The sequence below is a fragment of the Tamandua tetradactyla genome, chromosome 1 (assembly GCF_023851605.1).
Source record: "Tamandua tetradactyla isolate mTamTet1 chromosome 1, mTamTet1.pri, whole genome shotgun sequence".
Classification (NCBI taxonomy): Eukaryota; Metazoa; Chordata; class Mammalia; order Pilosa; family Myrmecophagidae; genus Tamandua; species Tamandua tetradactyla.
In genome coordinates, this window is record NC_135327.1 from 32805038 (window position 1) to 32826291 (window position 21254).

A 21254-nucleotide genomic window follows, 5' to 3' on the forward strand; every position below is an offset into this window, starting at 1 on the left:
GAGCGAGCAAGCATAGAGACAATACAGAGAACAGATGCTTAGACACAGACGTTTGAGGATGCAGAAGGAGGATGCCCCAACAGGAAGCCAGAAAGACCCACAGGATCTGAGAGAGCCATTTGAAATCAGAAGCCGGGAGAGAAGGATAGTCATGTGCCTTCCATGTGACAAAGAAACCCTGGATGCATAAGCCTTTCATTAGAATCTTCTAAACACTGCAGGACATAGCAAACAATAGCCTATGCTTTTTTTTTTAAAAAATGCAGTTTTATCTCTTGCCATCTCTTGGATTATTGTTTCATACTAGCATTTGTCTCTTTAGTTAATTCATTTTCCACGTGTATATGTATGTCCCATTTTCCAATCACAGTGTAAAATCCCTGGCTTAACTTTATGTTTCTGGATTCCCCCACAGTGCAGCACCTCACCATCCTAACTCAAGGCCCTGCTGTTGATCTCCTGCAGAGGCAGTACAGAACCAAGTAAGACATCAAGATGTCTGATGACTACGTAAGTAACAATGTTGAAAGTTGGAGACATTTATTTTCAATTCTGTTTTCTGTTAGCTTATTTCCTTAAAACTCTTTCCTATAAAACTGTGTGCCTTCAGTAGAATCAGATATGGAATGTGAGATTAACTTGGAGCAGTGTCAATCATCAGCTCTGAAATTCCAAACTGGATTGAGATTGGAGATTTGGAACTGAATCCCTTTGAAGGTACAGCTCAGTGAAGCCCACTATGGAAAAGGTTGCGTGCTTGGTGTGGCCCTGTTTAGTTTAGATGTTCACATGGTATGAGTATTTTGGTTTTTGGTTTTTTTTTCCGGCATGGGCAGGCTCTGGGAATTGAACCCAGGTCTCCGGTATGGCAGGCGAGAATTCTGCCACTGAGCCACCGTTGTACCACCCGTGATATGAGATCTTAAAGGCGGATTGTGGCTAATAGGATTGAGGCCAGAGAAAGTTAAGCCCTGGTGAAGAGAGGAAGACATCGACATAACCTCCTGCACCGTGTGGGAGACCTTCTACCCGGTCAGAAAGTTAAATTAGGTTTGGGAGGAACTGGCCTCACTTACTCATTTTTTGCCCTGCATCTTTCACTTTTGTGGAAAGGAAATTTTATTGACAGGTTAAGACACTTAATGTGGAATAATAGAAGGATAAAGGAGCATGACTGACAGAATCACAGCAACAGTAATTTGCTCTCTAAAGGTAGTTTATTAATTTATAGTGATAGAAGTCCAAGAAAGGGGCCTGGGAAACTCACAGGAAGAAAGGGTGAGAGATCTCCAGTGACTGTGACAAGATGCAGAATTGCTGGCTCTTTGGAAACTATCACTTATTACCTAAGACTTTTTCTAAGAGAAAGAGACAATCCAGGAGAGATGAATGGAGTGGTTCACATATTACTTACCTGGGATTATAGAGTAGCTAACACTACCGGTGACATTTTCTAAGTCAAGAGACTTAGAAGTCTTTAAGACAAATTGTATAATCTTCAGAACAGGGTTTCACAATGTCAGCCCTGTTAGCATTTGGGGCTGCAAACTCATCTTTCGTGGGGAACTGTCTTGTGCATTGTAGGATGTTCGGCAGCATCCTTGGCCTCCATCTACTAGGTGCATCTTCCTGCTAGGTGAAAATGTCTTTAGACCTTGCCAGTATTCCCTGGGGGCAGGGGGTAGGCAGAGGGCAAAATCTATAGTGCTTGAGAACAACTGGGCTATAATGTGTCAGACAGACCTGGGTTAAATTTTAGGTTTTCCATATCATCTGTAAAATGAGGAAAAGTATCAGCTACCTCAAAGAGTTTCAGAAAATATGTAATGGATAAGGCAAATAAACCAAGGCATATAATAAAAACTCGATAAATATTAGTCACCACTATTATTGTTGATATTATTATTTATTGCCCATGATCTGAACAGATAATTCCGCACTTTCAAAATTAGTCTTAATGCTTTTAAGCAATTTACGAGAAAAGGCATTTTTTCCGATGTGATATTATTGTTCATTCCCATTAATAGGGAGTAATATTTCTCTCACCATGTAAATCCTCATGGTGAGCTCAAGACCCCTGAATCTTCTTAACTTCACACTACAAATACCTTGGATGTCTGGGAAATCTTCTTGATATTTGCCTTCTTTATATAAAAAAAAGAGAGAATGCTCATTTTTTTTCTCATTCTTAAGTCAACTTTCAAATGAAATAGAAGAATGTCACACACATTAATTGTCTAATTGTGAAACTGATCCTCAGAGCATCCATGTTTTTGACATAAATAGTTGTAAAGTGGTTAAAATTTTGGCATGATTGTTACACTGATTGCTGGGTGCCAGATACCAATGGCTAAAGAGGTCTTACTTAGCCTGAAAAAATCACTTTAACTGAATTAAAATAAACCATTTCCTTAATGTTAGTGCCAGGTAATCTCCAACTTGTGTGTTAGAATTAGTGATTTTGCAGAGGATCAGAAATAAGGAATGAGATGAGTACAGAAAGGAACTGTTAGCTGTTTTTTAGTTCTTTTATGGTTGATCTTAGTTTTTGATATTTTTTCTATAACTGAGAAAAAATACAAACTAAAGAGTATGACTGGGTCTCTCATCCATGAACAAACCATTTTTCCTATATGTGAACTTTGCAATTAAACTTGTCTACAAATAGCAAAGGTGTCTGGTTAACAGAGCATTTCCAGGTAAAGCAAAAAGATGTGTAAAAATACTAAGATGTGTACCCTCAAAATCTTTCTGTTCATCAAGGTCAGGGGTTGGCAAATATTTCCTATCAAGGGCCAGATAGTCAATAGTTTATACACTGTAGCCTATACAGTCTCTGTTGCTACTATTCAACTCTGCCATTATAGCACAAAAACAGCCCAAAACAATACATAAACAACTGGACATGCCTGTGTTCCAATAAAAATTTATTTGCAAAAATGGTCAGCTGGCTGCTTCTGGCCCACAAGTCCTAGTTTGCTGAACCCTGATAGCTCTAATACCCAATCAATGGCTTACCCTCAGTACCACTGGTCTTTATTCGTATATCTGTGCTTTCAGAGCATATATAACCCAGTCTTTCCAAATACCTTTGGTCAAAAGATAAATACATAAAGCCCTTTTATATTCATCTGACTCTTTAGAATGACAAAAAAGATTGCTCATTTTAACAAACTAATTCCAATAGTCTTTGCAGATTAAATAAACTGAGTATGGAGCAGCACATTTAATGTAATTTTCCCCTTCCAAAATAAAAAGCATTCGGGGTGGGGCACCTGTGGCTCAATGGCAAAATTCCTTGCAGTGACAGAGTCCTGGGTTCGATTTCCCATGCTCTCACTGAAAAATAAATTAATAAATAAATAGCATTTGTGTTAATAAATCCCATCACTCAGTGGTGAGAGGAAGCTCCTTCAAGGCTTCAGTGCAGTATAATTACTGGCAAAAAACAAAACAAAACAAAAAAACACACAAAAAAACCCCTCCTGATGAGAAATCCTTCAGAAATGGAAAATGTACCCAAAGACTAATAAAAAAAAAAGGTAAATTGCTGTTAGATATTTCTAAATAGAATGCAGGGAGGAGGCAAGGTGAATTACAAGGGTTGCAGCATAGATCATGCTCAAAAAGAAAGTCAGAAGGAAGAATGTTAAGAGGGTGTCTGTGGGCAGAGAGCCATTGGGGGCCCAGGAAGGGATTATCTAATTTCTCCTAGAATGTGGATTTGGAATACAGCTAATAACCCTGATATATGGAGCTTGTACAGGTCAAGACTGGAAGAAGGCAAGGATGGTGAACTATGCCATAATGTTGGAATCAGCCCTGCATGTTGAAAGAATTTACATCTTAAAACCACACTACAATTTTAAAACTGCACAACAAAAAAGAAAGGAAAAGGAGGGAGGTAGGGAGGGGGAGAGGGAGGAGGAGAAGGAAGGAGAGAGGAAAGAAGGGAGGGAGGGAGGGAACAAAGAAAGAAGGAAAGAAGTCAAGAAAGCAGTGAAGCAGTCAATAGGTTTGATCTGCTGGGCAATGGGAACTTTCTTATTTACTATTATGTTGCCAGGATCTAGCAAAATTCCTGGGACTTTGTAGGAGTCCAATAAATATTGGTTGAATGAAGAAAGGGAAAAAGGAAGAAAAGTAGGTAAAGACAAAAAACTCAGCGGCCCAAGAAATCAGAATGCGTTATAGAAGAATACTGTATCTGATTAGTATGGAGGGGACATGTCTCTGCATGTAAGAAGTAGTAATTCTGTGCTAGGTCAAATTAATCCCTGTGTTAGGGAACCTCAGAGAAGTTCTTTGTGTGGTAGAAGATGGTACTGATGAGTCACAATCAAGTGATTGTGCCCTTCTGTGTCAGAAGAGAAAGCCTCTGGGAGATAATATTTGGCCACCTAATCATCAGAGAAAAAAGGAGAGCTTTCTCTCAAAAAAACATCTGAGTACCTGTGTGAGCGTTGGCATATAACAATCTCTGTTTTCATGAAACTTAGGGATGACTGACGTTCTCAAGAAAGTGACTGTGGCAGTCCTTGGCAGTGCTCACCAAATATCCATGTACTCGGTATTTTTCACCCTTCCTAGCAGCTAGGTTGGGGCCATGGAAGTGGGTTAAGGCCAGTGGAATTAGCTAGATTGAAGTCTGACTCTTAAAATGAAACTGGCCCTCCAGTGCTGTCTCTCTCTTTGTATGAAGCCTTGCAGATGCATAGGTAAAAGATGGAAGGAGCCCAAATGGTGCGTCAGCACTCAGAGAACAACCATGTGGGAGCTCACCTACGTTCAACAGACTGGGACATGAGAAAGAAATGCACATTTGTATTGTTAGCCCACTGAACCTTCAGAGCTTATTTGTTCCTTCAGCATCACCAAGCATTCCCTCTACACATATGATCCTCCCACTCTGGTTATACCGAGAAGAATTTTTTTAGAGGCAGGTGATAGAGAACCCAACTTAAACTAGGCACTGCTAGATCCAGTGATTAAACCTTCAGAAGCCCAAAGCTCTTCCCATGTGGTGATGAAATGACTTCAGCACCCCCAACCGTTTATTTTCCCATGGTAAAACCCAGAGGCAAAGAGTTTGTTTTCTGGTAACACCCACACAGGCCCCAGGATTAACCATGATGGAGTAAGCTCATCTCATCCTTGAACTTGAACTCATTCCTGTGGCTAGAAAAATGTACTTCCTTGGTCAGCTTAGGACTAGATCATGCATTCTGCCCCTTGAGCTGAGGGAGAAATTTAACCAGGACATGTGGACTAAGACAGGGAAAGGAGAGAAGAGTGCCAATGAAGTAGCCTCTAAATGATCTCAAGTCATTCAGTTGGAACCTGAAAAGGGTGTTCTCTTACTCCTCTGGGACATTTAACCTCCTAAATGTGACTGGAGAATTCCAGTGATTGGACAATGTTCTTATGTTTAAGTCTACAATAAGAATGCCTTATATTACAAAAAGTATCAAAAGGTGCAACATAACTCATAAAAGTAATGTCAATTTATGCATCAACACTCCCATATATCCAAAAATATCAATTAATGCTCACAACCCAAATATTCTTAAACTATCAGTTTACCTCAAGACAGCAAACAGGAGTTGAAAGAATACAAGCTATGATTCAGAGAGTTTTCTACATTTTAGTTCCAGCTTTACCTGCCTCTATATGCATGACTTGGGCACGCTCTCAGAATCTGTTGCCTTTTTGTTGAATGGGAATGACAAGGCTTATTGTGCAAGGGCCTTGTAAGATTTGGAGAATGGAAAGAGTCTAGCATCTTACCTGGTACAAAGTAGGCATTCGATAAGAAGTTGTTCTTTTATTAGCATTATCCTTATTCTAATCCTATGGTGTCTAGGACATCATAAACTCTCAATTAATAAATTAGCTGTCGTTGTTAGCTCTGTAAATGTTTGCATAATAGATAAAATAAATAATGAATGCATAGAAGAGGGAAGGAAGGGTGAGAGGAAGGGATGGAGGGAGAACAAAAGGAGAGAAGGAAGGAGGAAGAAGGGGGAGAAGAGAGAGCATGTTTCATTTATTAAACATTCACAAGACTACTATGTGCCAGTGACCATGAAGGGTATACATTGATAAATATGCCTCTCTTTCTGAAGTTTACAATACAGCAAAGAGGAGAGATAAGCAATAGTAAATTTAAAATTGTATATGTACACTGTGATAATGAACATCAAGGAATCAAAAAGGATAAAGTATTAGATAACAATTAGTATACTTTATAGACAGAATGGTCAAGGAAACACTTTAAAGAGGTGACAGTTAAGTACAGACCTAAAGGTTAAATTGTGGCAATTATTATTCGTAGTGCTGATGCTATTATTACTGACTACATCTAGGTAAAATTACACGTGTATAATTCAAAGATATTTATTAAATGCTACTACAATGATAATTATTATTTTGCCTAAAATTAAACTTGATAATATTCATACAGCCAATAAACATTTACTGAGTACCAACATAAACAGATTTAGCCAATTGATGGCTTTTCTTCTTGAAATGAACATTAAAAATGAGTGAAATCATTCTTACAAATATCCACTGAAGAAAGAGTAAATATGGTGTAAACAGTGCAAGTATTTATATTTATATAATATACTTATATAATATTAAATATTTATATTTGTTACACTCCACCCACATGTTTTCAATCAAACTTCTGTGCAACCTTTATATCATTATTGTCTATCAATGAATGATCCAAGAACTTTTGTCTTTCTTTATTTTGTTCATTTTCTGATTCCCGCTACTGGAATAGAAGCTCTTAAAGGACAGTTCCATTTTCTGTGTGTTTTCCTACTGCATTCCCAGAGCCTAGAACAGCACTTGACACATGCTGGGCACTCAATACATTGCTGCTGAGTGAATGAATTAATACATGGATAAATGTGCTTGCATTTTCCAAAATATATTTGCATCACAGGCTTGTAAGTTCACACTGGGTTTAGTTAATGTTTTTAACACTCTGACACTTATAATCAAGATTCAGAGTCTTACTTATGCTAACAAATGCTGATTCTTCTTAATAAACAGTATTGCTATTTCCAGCTCTGAATATTAGCTTCTCATTCAATCTTTATGACATAAATTTCTGAATAAATAAATAGGATTTCATTTGTACTAGTGTCTATTGTAAAGCTGATCACTGTCAGTCTATTTCATTAGAGGCTGGCTAAAGGATTAGAAACCTTCTGGGAAATAAAAACCCATGACAAGACCATACAAATAATTATGAGAGTCGAGCCATGCTCAGACAAAATACACAAATCTTCAAATGGCCAAAACCACCGAAAAGGTTAAAGAAGGGGGGAGAGGGATCAGAATCATACAAGGTGGTTAGTATCCTTAGGAGAGGGGCTTTTGCAATGGAAAATAAACTGAAATAACCAATCTTAGTTCAAGTGGCATATTTAAGTCATTTGGCAGCCAGAACTACAACCTTGTCTCCCTGAATAAGATATTGCTGTTTTAGCAGAACAAAAGAACCATTAATGACACCAACTAACCTGTGTAATTCTCATTTATACCTCTTTATTATCTTCCCTATACTCTGTATGATGCATTATCCATTCCATTAATTGTTAACACACACGCTAGTCAGATCTTTTATTAGGCAGGGTCATCAGTCAATGATAACAGAGATATTGATATATTAGTCTTCTCATCAAAAGTTGAGCAACATTTCCATTCAAGATGATACATGAACCTTTAAAACATGCCCAATAATATTGAGTCTCAGTACTCTGTTACTTTTCTCTGAATACTCATTTAGACCCTTATACCTATGTCCATCCATTCATTCATTAAAGACTCAGTATTAATTTTCTACTCTTAGGGCTGGGATAATACCTGTCTTTTTCACTGCCATGTTCCCAGAATCTAGAACATAGTACAAGTTTAACAGACTGTTGAAATAAAAAATAAATGAATGGGAATGTGGTAGGAAAAATTCTAAAATGGCCCATGACCTCCACTCCCTTGTGTTACTTCTATGTTACCTTACATTCAAAAGGGATTTCACAGATGTAATTAAGATTAATAAACAGTTGACTAAAATAGCGAGATTATCTAGTTAGACTAAACAATTCACACAAGGCCTTTAAAAGCACAGTGCTTTCTGTGGCTGTTTGTAGAATGGAAATTCAGAAAGATTCAAAGCAGAAGGGTTTTCAAAGCACCATAACTGGCTTTGAAGATGGAAGGCGCTGAAGGCAAGGAACAGAGAGTGGCCTCTAGATGCTCAAAGTGAATGCCAGCCAATAACCAGCAAGAAAACAGAGACCCCAGTCTCACAACAACAAAAACTGAATTCCTCCAACAGCCTGAGCTTGGAGGAGGATTCTTCCCCCAGAGTCTCCAGATAAGAGCCCAGCCCAGCCTTATGAGATCTTCTTGGTCTTCTTGACCTTCAGACCTGTGAGATAATAAATGGGCATTGTGTTAAGCTGCTAAATTTGTGGTGATTTTTTTTTTAAAACACCCCCACCACCACCACCACCAGCAGCAGCAGCAGCAGCAGCAGCAGCAAGAACCAGCAGAAAAATCTTTCTCAAAGCTCCAGAAAACAAAGACCTGCTGTTGTCAGGTGAGCATCAAATCAAGGACAAGGCTACTAGAAGTGGTAGTATCTCCAAGTGTTGGTCCCTCCCTTCCTGGCTCTGTACAGAGCTGGGCCACCCACCCATTACTTGGTCCCTGTGTTGGAGGGAGGAGAGTACATATACTGGGAGCATGTATGCCCAAACCATCTGGTGGTGGCCTGAAGGACTCAACATCCCAGAATGTGTCCTGCATGTAGATGGTAGCTTACAAAATTCTCCTACAGAACACTGTGGGAGATAAATCAAGTCATAGCTGCCTGGGACAAGGGAATGCAGGCTATAGGGCATATAGTGCAGTGTTTGGGACAATGAGAAAACTGTTTCCTAGGGAAGAGGAGACATTTGTATCCGTGTAAACAGGAATTCCTAGGATCATGCATGTATGCCTAAAACAAGACATATGCATATAGAAAGGATCAGTGAGGCCCTTATGCTTTGACCTGGAGCTATTCTCTAAAATCTTTGTAAGGATGAGCCCTAAAGGAGAGCATTCACCCAAGTCAATCTGCAAAGACTTGGAATGATGGGGTGGTTTTTTTTTGTTTTTTTTTTTTTTTTAGATTTTGGCATTCAAGGAAAATATTGTCATAATACTAGCTGGATATAAGCTAAAGGAGGAGATACTTCAGAGTTTAAATTCCAGAAATAACACATCAAAATATCAAAATGTCCATATTTTGACAAAAGATTACAAATCATTCAAAGAAACAGGATTCAATGGTCCAGGCAAAGAAGAAGATTAACGTATTAGAAGCAATCCAATGAAGAGGACCAGATCTGAGACATACAGGTGAAGACTATTTTAAAAAAGAAAAAAAATGTCCTATACAGGTTTGAAAAGCTAAAGGAAAACATGGATGAAGACCTAAAAGAAATAAAGAAAATAGATTTGACAAAGAAAATATCAATAAAGAGATACAAATTACGAAAAGGAATCAAACAGAGCTGAAGACTAGATTAACAGAAATTAAAAATCCCCTAGAGGGGTTCAATAGCAGATTGGAGTTAGCAGAAGGAAAAAACAGTTAACTTGAAGATAAGACCTATCAAAGAGTTCAGTGTCATGCCAGGAAGATTCAGGAAACAAGTTAAAGGGACACTCATTCACAAAAATAGATAATTTGAATTATAATAGGGATAATAATCACAGTGGCTTGAAATCAATTAAATATGTCATTATATCATAGTGACAATAATAATACTAATAATAGTAATAATAACAAATGCTCTCTTTTGGGAGGTGATAGAGTTCATTAACTCAAAAACCATAGAGGAAAACTCACTATTTGCCCTGCCATCCTTAAGTGAACTGCATTTCCAAGGAATTCAAATAGAATTAAATACCCAAAGTATCTCTTGCTAAAAGTATTTCAAATAATAAATAAAAAAGGAATTGATTGTAACTCACAATAAACTACAGATCTCGGCATCACAACCCCACAGCTGCTTACATCACAGAAAGAGAAATGACCAGATGTTCTGTGCCTTCTGAGGAATGAAAACACTACTAAGAGTCTTACCAAACTGACAAACATGAGTCTGATCAAGTCTCTGGGTTCAACTGTCAGTTTGCTGGAAATGTGGTGTACTGGGGAACATGCTGAGTGACACAAAGAGGATACAATCAGCAAAATTCAGACTTTGGGAAACTACAAATAAAATGGCTGAGGATCTTCTACAGACAAACTTCAAAAAACAAAATAAATAAATAAAGGGATAGAGGAGAAAACCATGGATTAAAATAGACAAAAAAAATACAACAAATAAAAGTGACAAAGTTAAACTATAGTGTTTAGGGATGAACACTTGGGTGATAAAACTGTTTAAAAACTGAAGAAAATTATTACCTTCAAATTCAAAAATGTTTTTCTGCAATAAATATTTTTTAGGCTTTGAGGGTCATATAGTCTATGTCTCAACTATTCAACTCTGCCATTGTAGCATGAAAGTAGGAACAGACAATAAGAAAATGAATGGGCATGGCTATGAGCCAATAAAACTTTATGTACAAAAGCAGGCTGCAAGACAATCTTTGGTCAAGTTAATGGCTACTTTCAGGCAGAGGAAGAAAGCTGTCATTGGAATGGGCACGTAGAGGGGTTTCTGAGGTGGCCAGCAAATTTCTGTCTCTTAATCTGGGTGCTTGTTAAAAGGATGTTCTGCTTATATTAATGCAATATGCTATTTTGCATGTGATTTTCATGAATTCATAATATAATTCCTGTAGTCTATGCCTAAAGATCTGCTATGCAGTTTTCATATAAAAGGTAAGAGCTGCTTTCCTTCATGTAATGCATTTTCTTCAAAAAAGCCAAGTGAATCGAGTGAATTTCATGTTTCAGCTTGGCTATATATAGTGTCCATTCATTTGGCCAAGCAAACGCCAGACTGATTGTTACTGTGAAGGTATTTTGTGGATGGATTTGCTTTGCATCTTTAATCAGTTGATTGCATCTACAATCAACAAAGCCAAAACAGAAAATTTCAGGAATAAGAAAGATGAATTTTTGCAACTTCAAACAGCCAGCTTCTTGAAGTGTTCAGACCCAACTTCAGTATCAGCTTTATCAGAGTTTCCAGCTTGCAGTTGCCCCTTCCTTCCCCCTCTGCCAGCCCCACCCACCCCCGGGAATTTGGAATTGACTGTCCCTAAGGTCACATGAGTCAATTCCTTATAATAAACCACACACACACAGGATTGTTTACTCAGCATGTGGGAATGGGATTCCTGAACAGAAAACAAAAATCTTCCTGGGAAGAGGCCAGTGGACTTTCCCCCTGTTCTAGCATGAAAATTAGATGCCTGGAAGAATAGCAGCTACCTTTTGACCATAAATATGAAAAACACATGCTGAGGATTGTGATGAGCAAAAGTGGAGAAGCCTGAGTCCTTGTTGTCATCAGTCCATCATTACACCTGGTTGTGAGAGAAAACTGAAGTTATCAGAAAATCACAATGGTTCTGCTTATAAACCTAAACCTAACCTTCACCTTTATAGTCAAGCACAAAGACTAGAGACAGAATAATGACATAATATGTTTTACTTGGAATGATACCTAGAACTAAGGTAGTGCTCAATAAATATTAGTTCTTATCATAATCATTATGTGGAAATCTTCCCAGATTTCCCACACATGTCTCAATGTGTCTAAAACAACACCTACAAACATGATAGCCTCAAATCTAGCAAAAACAAAGTGTATCTCCCTCTCATGCAGCCAAGAAAAGCTATAGTCCTTTGGTCCTAAAGGTTGGGGCTAAGATTGCCAGATTTAGCAAATAAATATACAAGATGGCCAGTTAGATTCAAACTCAGGTAAACAATGAAAATAACATATATATATATATATAGTATAATTTTTCCAATGCACTATTTGAGAGAGTCATACTAAAACAGACTTCATTGTTTATCTGAAATTGAAATTTAATTGGTGTTTTGCATTTTCTCTGGAAACCCCAATTGAGGACCCTCACATTCAAAGTCTCAAACTGAGAGGGGGTGAGAGCTGTGATTCATCTGAAATTCAAGGACTATGACAACAGGTGAATGGATGCTTGAAAGGAGAAACACACACACAGATATCCTCTTTAAAGCCTCATTTTCAAAATGAAACAACTCTTAGAAACTGGAAATCGAAAATATGGAACCTGTAATATGGGGAATGGGTAGGACTTTGAATAGGCAGAGATTTAAAACATGCAAAAAATCTCACTTTTATATAAAGCAGTTGTAATCCAACCACACTGTGATGTTTATGATAAAAAATTCTATTTTTTTTCCCTCCAGTCATTCAGTTGCTAGATGAAACCCCCAATAAGACATAAAGGAAATCACAGCAAAGTATAAAGATTCAGAAAGAATATAATTATATGATAGGTGTGAGTGTGTGCTGTAAGCTTGCACATATCTATCTCTTTCTTAAAAATAGTTCACATAAAAAAATCTGATTTCATTGAAAACAATAATTATGTCAGTTATTCTAAGAAAAGGATTATAACACTCCAAATTTGAAATACTTGGTAACTTGCAGCCTAGTATCCTGCATATTTGTTAAACTAGATTATGCTGCTATGATATACATGTGTGTATAAATACATAAATATATATGTATATATACATAAATATATATGTGTATATATATGTATATATATACATAAATATATATACTCTCACATGCATACACATTTCTTTCCATTTCTCTCTAATCTTAGCCTATGATCCACTTGCATTGAGCAAAACTCCATTGTGGAGATGCAATAGGAATTAGCAATATGATGTGAGTTCCAATGGTCTTGAATTAGACAGCTCTTATAATGCCAGCATTCAAGTCCTTTGATTTTATACAACTAACAGATTCCACACAGCACATTGGTTAGGCAGACTGTACAATAATCAAATAAGAAGTAAAGGCATCTAGTACTGACCTTACTGCAAGTATATGTAGGATGTACAGTTCATTGTTTCTCTATACAAATTCCACTGGCAACCTAAGTGTAGCCTCAATTCTCTTGTCCTCTGTGCAAACTCAAGTCTTGTGATAATGGAGAAAGTGGAATTAGCTCTTTTAAAAGTGTTATTCCAAAGAAGACAAAGGAGTTTGACACGGACATTTGAAAAGTATTTTTATTTTTTATTTTAAACATGAACTAACAGAAATCTGTTTTTAGGGCAACCACCATTGAATGAGAAACATTGCATTCATTCATTCATTTTTTTCATCCACTCATCCAATATTAATTGAATGCCTACTTTATACCAAGCATGAACCCTGGGAACATAGGAGGGAATAGGTCGAATTGTCCATCCTCTGAGAAAAGGACTCTCCCTGCCCGGGTCATCAGCATTACTCTTTTGCGAAAATCATGAAATGCTTCATATGCTTTCATATTTTGACTATTGAGGAAATGCCAGTGGCAGAAGAATTATTGCGGTAAGGTCTGATATTTGATGCCAATATTGTCAAAGGGTAGCAGATGTATCCCTCTTGTGCACAACACTATTTTAGGTAGCATATAAACACTTCAAAGTTTTTTTGCTATTTGTATATTTTTTTTTTAATTTTTTTTATTAATCAAAAAAAAGAAAAGAAATTAACACAACATTTAGAAATCATTCCATTCTACACATGCACTCAGTAATTCTTAGTATCATCACACAGATGTATGATCATCATTTCTTAGTACATTTGCATCGATTTAGGAAAAGAACTAGCAAAACAGCAGAAAAAGATATAGAATGTTAATATAGAGAAGAGAATTAAAATAATAATACTAATAAATATATATATATAAAGGAAAAAGAAAAAAAACAAAAACAAAAGATACAAACAAACAAACAAAAAACTATATTTCAGGTGCAGCTTCATTCAGTGTTCCAACATAGTTACATTACACTTAGGTATTATTGTGCTGTCCATTTTTGAGTTTTTGTATCTAGTCCTGTTGCACAGTCTGTATCCCTTCAGCTCCAATTACCCATTATCTTACCCTGTTTCTAACTCCTGCTGGTCTCTCTTACCAATGATATATTCCAAGCTGATTCTCGAATGTCGGTTCACATCAGTGGGACCTTACAGTATTTGTCCTTTAGTTTTTGGCTAGTCTCACTCAGCATAATGTTCTCTAGGTCCATCCATGTTATTACATGCTTCATAAGTTTAGTCTGTCTTAAAGCTGCATAATATTCCATCGTAGGTATACGCCACAGTTTATTTAGCCACTCGTCTGTTGATGGACATTTTGGCTGTTTCCATCTCTTTGCAATTGTAGATAATGCTGCTATAAACACTGGTGTGCAAATGTCCGTCTGTGTCTTTGCCCTTAAGTCCTTTGAGTAGATACCTAGCAGTGGTATTGCTGGGTCATAATCCATTCTGCCATTCTATGTCTTTTGATTGGGAAATTCAGTCCATTAACTTTTAGTGTTATTATTGTTTGGATAATATTTTCCTCTAACATTTTGCCTTTTGTATTATATATATCATATCTGATTTTCCTTCTTTCTACACTTTACTCCATACCTCTCTCTTCTGTCTTTTCATATCTGACTCTAGTGCTCCCTTTAGTATTTCTTGCAGAGCTGGTCTCTTGGTCACAAATTCTCTCAGTGACTTTTTGTCTGAGAATGTTTTAATTTCTCCCTCATTTTTGAAGGACAATTTTGCTGGATATAGGAGTCTTGGTTGGCAGTTTTTCTCTTTTAGTAATTTAAATATATCATCCCACTGTCTTCTAGCTTCCATGGTTTCTGCTGAGAAATCTACACATAGTCTTATTGGGTTTCCCTTGTATGTGACAGATTGTTTTTCTCTTGCTGCTTTCAAGATCCTCTCTTTCTCTTTGACCTCTGACATTCTAACTAGTAAGTGTCTTGGAGAATGCCTATTTGGGTCTATTCTCTTTGGGGTGCGCTGCACTTCTTGGATCTGCAAATTTAGGTCTTTCATAAGAGTTGGGAAATTTTCAGTGATAATTTCTTCCATTAGTTTTTCTCCTCCTTTTCCCTTCTCTTCTCTTTCTGGGACACCCACAACACGTATATTTGTGTGCTTCATATTGTCATTCAGTTCCCTGATCCCCTGCTCAAGTTTTTCCATTCTTTTCCCTATAGTTTCTGTTTCTTTTTGGAATTCAGATGTTCCATCCTCCAGTTCACTAATTGTAGCTTCTGTCTCTTTAGATCTACCATTGTAGATATCCATTGTTTTTTCCATTTTTTCTTCTTTGTCCTTCACTCCCATAAGTTCTGTGATTTGTTTTTTCAGATTTTCTATTTCTTCTTTTTGTTCAGCCCATGTCTTCTTCATGTCCTCCCTCAATTTATTGATTTGGTTTTTGAAGAGTTTTTCCATTTCTGTTCGTATATTCAGCATTAGTTGTCTCAGCTCCTGTATCTCATTTGAACTATTGGTTTGTTCCTTTGACTGGGCCATATCTTCAATTTTCCGAGCATCATCCATTATTTTCTGCTGGTGTCTGGGCATTTGATCAGATTTCCCTGGGTGTGGGACCCGGCTGGTTGAAAGGTTTTTCTGTGAAATCTCTGGGCTCTGTTTTTCTTTTCCTGCCCAGTAGGTGGCGCTCATGGCGCTCGTCTGTCTGCGGGGCCCACCAGTAAAAGATGCTGTGGCTCCTTTAACTTGCCAATCCGAATCTCACAGTCGGCCCGGGAAACCGCGCGTGGAGGGGGGGTCGCCGGCCGCCGCAGCTTGGGGGATTGCCGGGCCAAACTGCCCAGCTGGCCCGAGACACCAAGCGTGGCGGGAGGGCCCCGCTATCCAACGTTCCCAGTCAGACCAGGGAGCCACGTGCGTGGAGGGGACCCCAGTCACCAGCCGCCCCAGCTGGGAAAACGCGCACCCCTCGGGTATCTCACCGCAGCGGATTCTCCCTGCCCGTTCAGCCATTCCAGAATGGGGTACGCTGTCTTTTTGGTCTCTGTCGTGGCTCCGGGAGCTGTTTCGTATTGTTTCTGTTTCTTTAGTTGCTTTTCTGGAGGAGGAACTAAGACCCGCGCGTCTTACTAAGCCGCCATCTTCTCCGGAAGTTCCTGTATGTTTATTTTTATCAATTGTATAACATTTATATCAGTTTTCCATTCCTATTTTCTTTTTTGTCATGGGCAGGCACTGGGAACTGAAACCAGGTCTCCCGCATGTCAGGCAAGAACTCTGCCACTGAGCCACTGTTGCCCGCCCCCTATCTCCTTTTAAAATAGATTTTTAAGTGAGTTGAGTTAGTGAGAAAAGTTAAGTAAATGATAACATAGGTGGCACGTGGATCTGCCCATATTGACTGTTAAGTGAACTGCAGTGGGAAACACTGTTATATGTCATTTCAGGAACTCCAGGAAGAATCTTGTCTCCCCAAATTCTTCCTGGGCTTATCAGCTTGGATGAGGTTCCTTTCATTTGGGAAAAAATCACAAAAGTCTTTGACAGATATTGCGAAGTAAGATATAAAAGCAAATATCCCTGGACGAAAGAACACATTGGCTTACATTTATGCAGAAGGATGAGTGACTGCCATGACACTTCGAAAGAATGGAAGAGAGGTGTAGGTGGGGCTGCAATAAGCATCACATACCTCTCAATTTTTGAGGTGTTGAGCCAGATACAGTATCAGACTGAGCCCTGATGTCCTGAAATCATAGGGTGATATGGTGATATTTAGAGCAAAAAGAAGAAACTAAAACATTCATGGTACTCTATGGAGGGCAAAGTACTTTAACACTTGAAATCAGTTTTCAATAAAAGTCCACAAGGTGATATTGTCATAATCCACCTCATATATCTAAGGACATATAAGCTCAAAGCAGCTAAGTAATGTGCCCAAAGTAATTCAGCCAAGCCAAAGTAAGACCTAAACCTAAGTCTCAAATTAGATTTCTGTTCTGTGATCTCTTTAATCTATGTTCTGTTTTTTAAAAAATACAGCAAGAAAAAATATAAAAGCATTGAAAAGAGAAATGGAATGCTCCTTATAATCTTTTTACCCAATGATCACTGTTGTTAATCTTTGTGCTATTTTCTTCCAGACTTTTGATGAGGCTTATAAAAGAAAATTTGATAAGTAGACAGGCAAACTAACTTTATATGTGCTCTCTATATGATTTTTATTTTTCTTTGCTTTTTGTTTTAACTTAGCTATATTTATATTCAGGCTATCTTCTATGCCTATATTCAAAGGGATTTTGAGATTCCAGCTACAGAACATCTCACTTTAATGGTTTAGCATCAATGGTATATGGGGTTTGTCCCCACTGAAAGACAGTTAGGAGTATTCAGGTTTTTTTTTTTTTTTTTGCTATTCAAGTAAAAATGCAGTGAACATTGTTGTACATAGCATGCATATTACTGTAGAATTCATTTCAAACTGCATTTGCTAGATTACAGTATATGATCATTTTTAACTATTAGTTTTTTGATGCATGTTGCCAAATTACAGGACAACCAGCATGAATCAATTCTACAACCAGCAACAAGTCAAAAAGAAATTTTAAAATCTAATAAAGCATCATAAGATAAAATTCAAACAGGGAAATAATATCAAGTAGCACTAATGTAACACTTAAGCTTGGAAATACTTACAAACGGATCTTCTTATTTGATCTTATTGGTCAAAGAATTCTTCCTGAACCATGGTTTCCAAAATGAGGTGTGTGACCATGTCACATGTTGAGTTTCATGAGACAAATATTTTGGTTGTATATTATGCCTGGACAACCTATTCTGATTTTGCCAGACTGTTACACTAATGACAAGGTTTTTTTATCCTTGGAGGAAAATTATGAGGCCTTGCATATATAGAAGTGCAGGTTTCTCTGACTGGGAGGATTTGATGCGTGTGTGCATGTGTATGTGTGTGCATTTCATCTTTGGTCTCAAAGGCTCATTTCTTTGAGCACCAATTGACTTGCTCAACACCAAGTTGCATTATAAAAATATGACAAAATTTGTATTTTAAGCATCACTCACTCAGGAATGAGAAATCATCAAACTGAATCAATAATCAATGTGGATAATTATCAGTGTGGATAATATTTCTGTGCATGGTTTTGTGCTTTTTATTTTTCCTTGTTTTTTATTTCTTCTTTTATTTTATCCCCACACTGTCCTTATTCCATCCATCCCCTTCTCCATATACATTTCGAGGAAACTGATCAATTTAGTTTAGGAAATGCTGTAACTATTTGTTACTCTAGAGTGGTCCCTGGACCAACAGCATCAGTACCTCTTGGGAGTGTGTTAAAATGAAGAATTGCAGGCCCTACCCAGACATACTGAATCAGAATCTACATTTAATAAGAGCCCCAGGTATACACATTAAAGCTTGAGAAACACTGCTGGAAATTTTTCCTTCATCCACCCAAAACAGAAAATTGATTTTTAAAATAATAATTGCAAAAGACCTAAGCAGACCATATAAAAGACCTATGCTTGCATTCACAAAGGCAGGGGAAAAAAGGAAACAAGGGAAAGAGGCAGAAGGAGATAAAGAATGGCAGGGCAACAGTCTAATTGTTTATCAACCTGGAAATGTACACCTGATTTCAAAGAATTCAGTGAAAACATCCCTTTCCTTTTCCCATTTTAAGCACCAATATCTTGTATTTCTTAGGAAAAGGTGCTGAAAGCTAGAGCACCATATATTTTGTATAGGTGAGTTTTTAATATGCTACAGAACCCCCCAGTGCCTAATGAAAGCCTTTTAAGTAAATCTCACAAAGCTCTAATCTTGCAGAGACTCCCGTGTTCTTCTCTGCTGTTCTTATTTAATTTTTAATAAGAACAATTCCATGCAGCTCGAAAGCATGGCTCAATTAAGAAATATTCCTACCAGGCATCTTTGAAATCTTGCAGCATTCTCTTCCTTCTGTTTTCTGATGACCCTCATTTTGGTTGTGTCGAGAGGTTTGTGGGGAGGAGGGGAAAAACGAAGCATATTTTTTAATTGCAAGTTCAATTTCACACTGTTCTTTATATGATGGCAAGACTAGCTTTCAAAGACAGAAGCTCATGTATCTGCTGTCAGAAGGCTAAAGTAGAATATCTTAGTATCATATTTTGAAATTTCAAGTGGCATCTTTGATCTGATTCCTTAGGCATTAGTTGTCCTTGAAGTTATATGAGGTCATGAGAAATAATTTTAAAAGAAACAATTGTGTCTGAATCACAGAACCCCAAATACATGTATTTTAAAGTAGTCTAAACTTAACTCCCTTATAATGCTGAATGATCGTTTTAGGCAGAAAAAAAATATTGCCCAGTTCTTCCTAGTAAAATTTACCTTGCCTTAATGCTTCCTTCTTAAAGCCCAGTTTCTAGGGGTATAAATCTAGCCACAAATTTTCATGAGATAGTTATACTATTCAGCTGAGAATTCATGTTTATGCCTAAGTCTGTATATCTAACATATCAAAACAGATGTATGCATCTGTTTGTGTACCTGCAAAACAACAAAAAATGGTGTTATCCACATTGGTTAATATCAAAAGTAGAGAAGCATAATTGTAAATGTATGAAATAATGTTTTCATTATTTTTATTTGTAGCCTATCCACTGTCTAAAATGTGAGGAAGTTTACTAAATTAGGCATAAAATAAGTGAGGCAATCATACATAGAGTAATGAGGAGCAAAAAACAGCTAAGATAGCAACGAGACAAATATCACTATATTACACTGCCTCTTCATAACTATGTAGACCTCTTTTCCTCATGGAAATCCTTTCCTGAACCCCTGAACAACTTAGAGTTTCCTGTTAAGTACCCTACAGAACTCTGTCCTTCTTTATGAGGCAATGCACTAGTAATTAAGACTTCATATCTATATTTACATTCAAACAGCAGCTTCCATGAGGATAGGACATTGGACTTTTCTCTGTCTTCTCTGTTACACTCTAGCCTCTCTGTCCATTCTCAGGCCTATTATAAGCATTCCCTAAATACACATTAAATAAATAAACATTTTTATTAGGATAACCTCCTAACGTTCATGCCAGGATAAGTTGTTAGATGCCAATCAATTCGAAAAAAATGGTACAATTTTTTTCACTTTAATTAGATCATTTAATATTGGCATGTAAATACTGGAGCATACATGCCAAATACCAAAATTTTGAGTTCAGTGTATTTAATGATAAGCAGAGCCCTTTAAAATGAAATAATCAATGGGTTTCTTTCCTTCAGTGGGTTTCAGATACTAAAACCATGTCGCAAGCCTAAGAGAAGATGCTTTGCTTCCTGATGATCAGTTAGGAATGTTTTTGCCTGCAGGTTACAGAAACATGCCTAATACAAGCTTAACAAGTAGTGATTTTTTTTTCCAGGGCAAAAAATCCTGCACCAGGTAGGCAAGACCAGAGCAGAGGCTAATAGTGTCATCAGAGACCCAGATTCCTTCTGTCTTTTCCCTTTTTCATCAACAGGCATCCATCAACCTGTTGAGTGCCATGGTGATAAATGGTTCCTGCAAGCTCCCAATATATCATGGCTGAGATTAAGGCAAGAAGAAACATGGTGGGGAGGGGGGAGGGATAGGAATAGCTACACATTTAAAAGTTTTACCAGAATACTCCTTATATATCATTCATTAATTTAACAAATATTTTCAGAGCAACTTGTGAATGCCAGGCACTGATCTAAGATCCAGGCATAGAGCAATGAACAAAGCAAAGTCTCCCTGCCTTTGTGGAGTTTATTTTCCAAAGGATCTCAAGCAGCTCATGTTTTCTGAGGGTTTACTAATAGTTCTGCTGGGGTTCTTCAACCTTGGCACTATTGACATGGGGTCAGGTCTTTGTTGCAGGGACCTTACCTGTGCATTGTAAGATGTTAGCAGCATCCCTGGGCTCTACCTACTAGATGACAGTAACATTCCTCCCCCTCTCATTTGTTTCAACCAAAAATATCTTCAGACACTGCCAGAAGTCCCTGGGGAGGTGAAGGTGGGGCAAGAGAATCACTGTAATTGAAAAGCCCTGGTCTGGGTATTTTTTTTAAGTGTGTCACATGTGTCAGCTCATCTAATCTTCACAATAACCCTGTGAGGTACTTATCAATATTATCCCCATTTCACAAACAAACAAAAAAATCCTTAAGCATTAGACACTAACTTAATGGTCC

The 21254-nt window shown here is 37.5% G+C and overlaps 2 long non-coding RNA genes across 9 annotated transcripts in view; one reads left to right on the forward strand and one right to left on the reverse strand.

The window, feature by feature from the left end:
* Nucleotides 1–21254, reverse strand: part of LOC143644593 (uncharacterized) — a 369167-nt gene that overhangs the window by 81834 nt on the left and 266079 nt on the right. The window lies entirely within an intron of this gene.
* Nucleotides 1–21254, forward strand: part of LOC143644609 (uncharacterized) — a 77622-nt gene that overhangs the window by 20863 nt on the left and 35505 nt on the right. For all 3 annotated transcript variants that reach the window (XR_013156786.1, XR_013156783.1, XR_013156787.1), the window contains exon 4: nucleotides 416–510. This is a non-coding gene — a long non-coding RNA (uncharacterized LOC143644609). The remainder of the gene's footprint in view (nucleotides 1–415; nucleotides 511–21254) is intronic.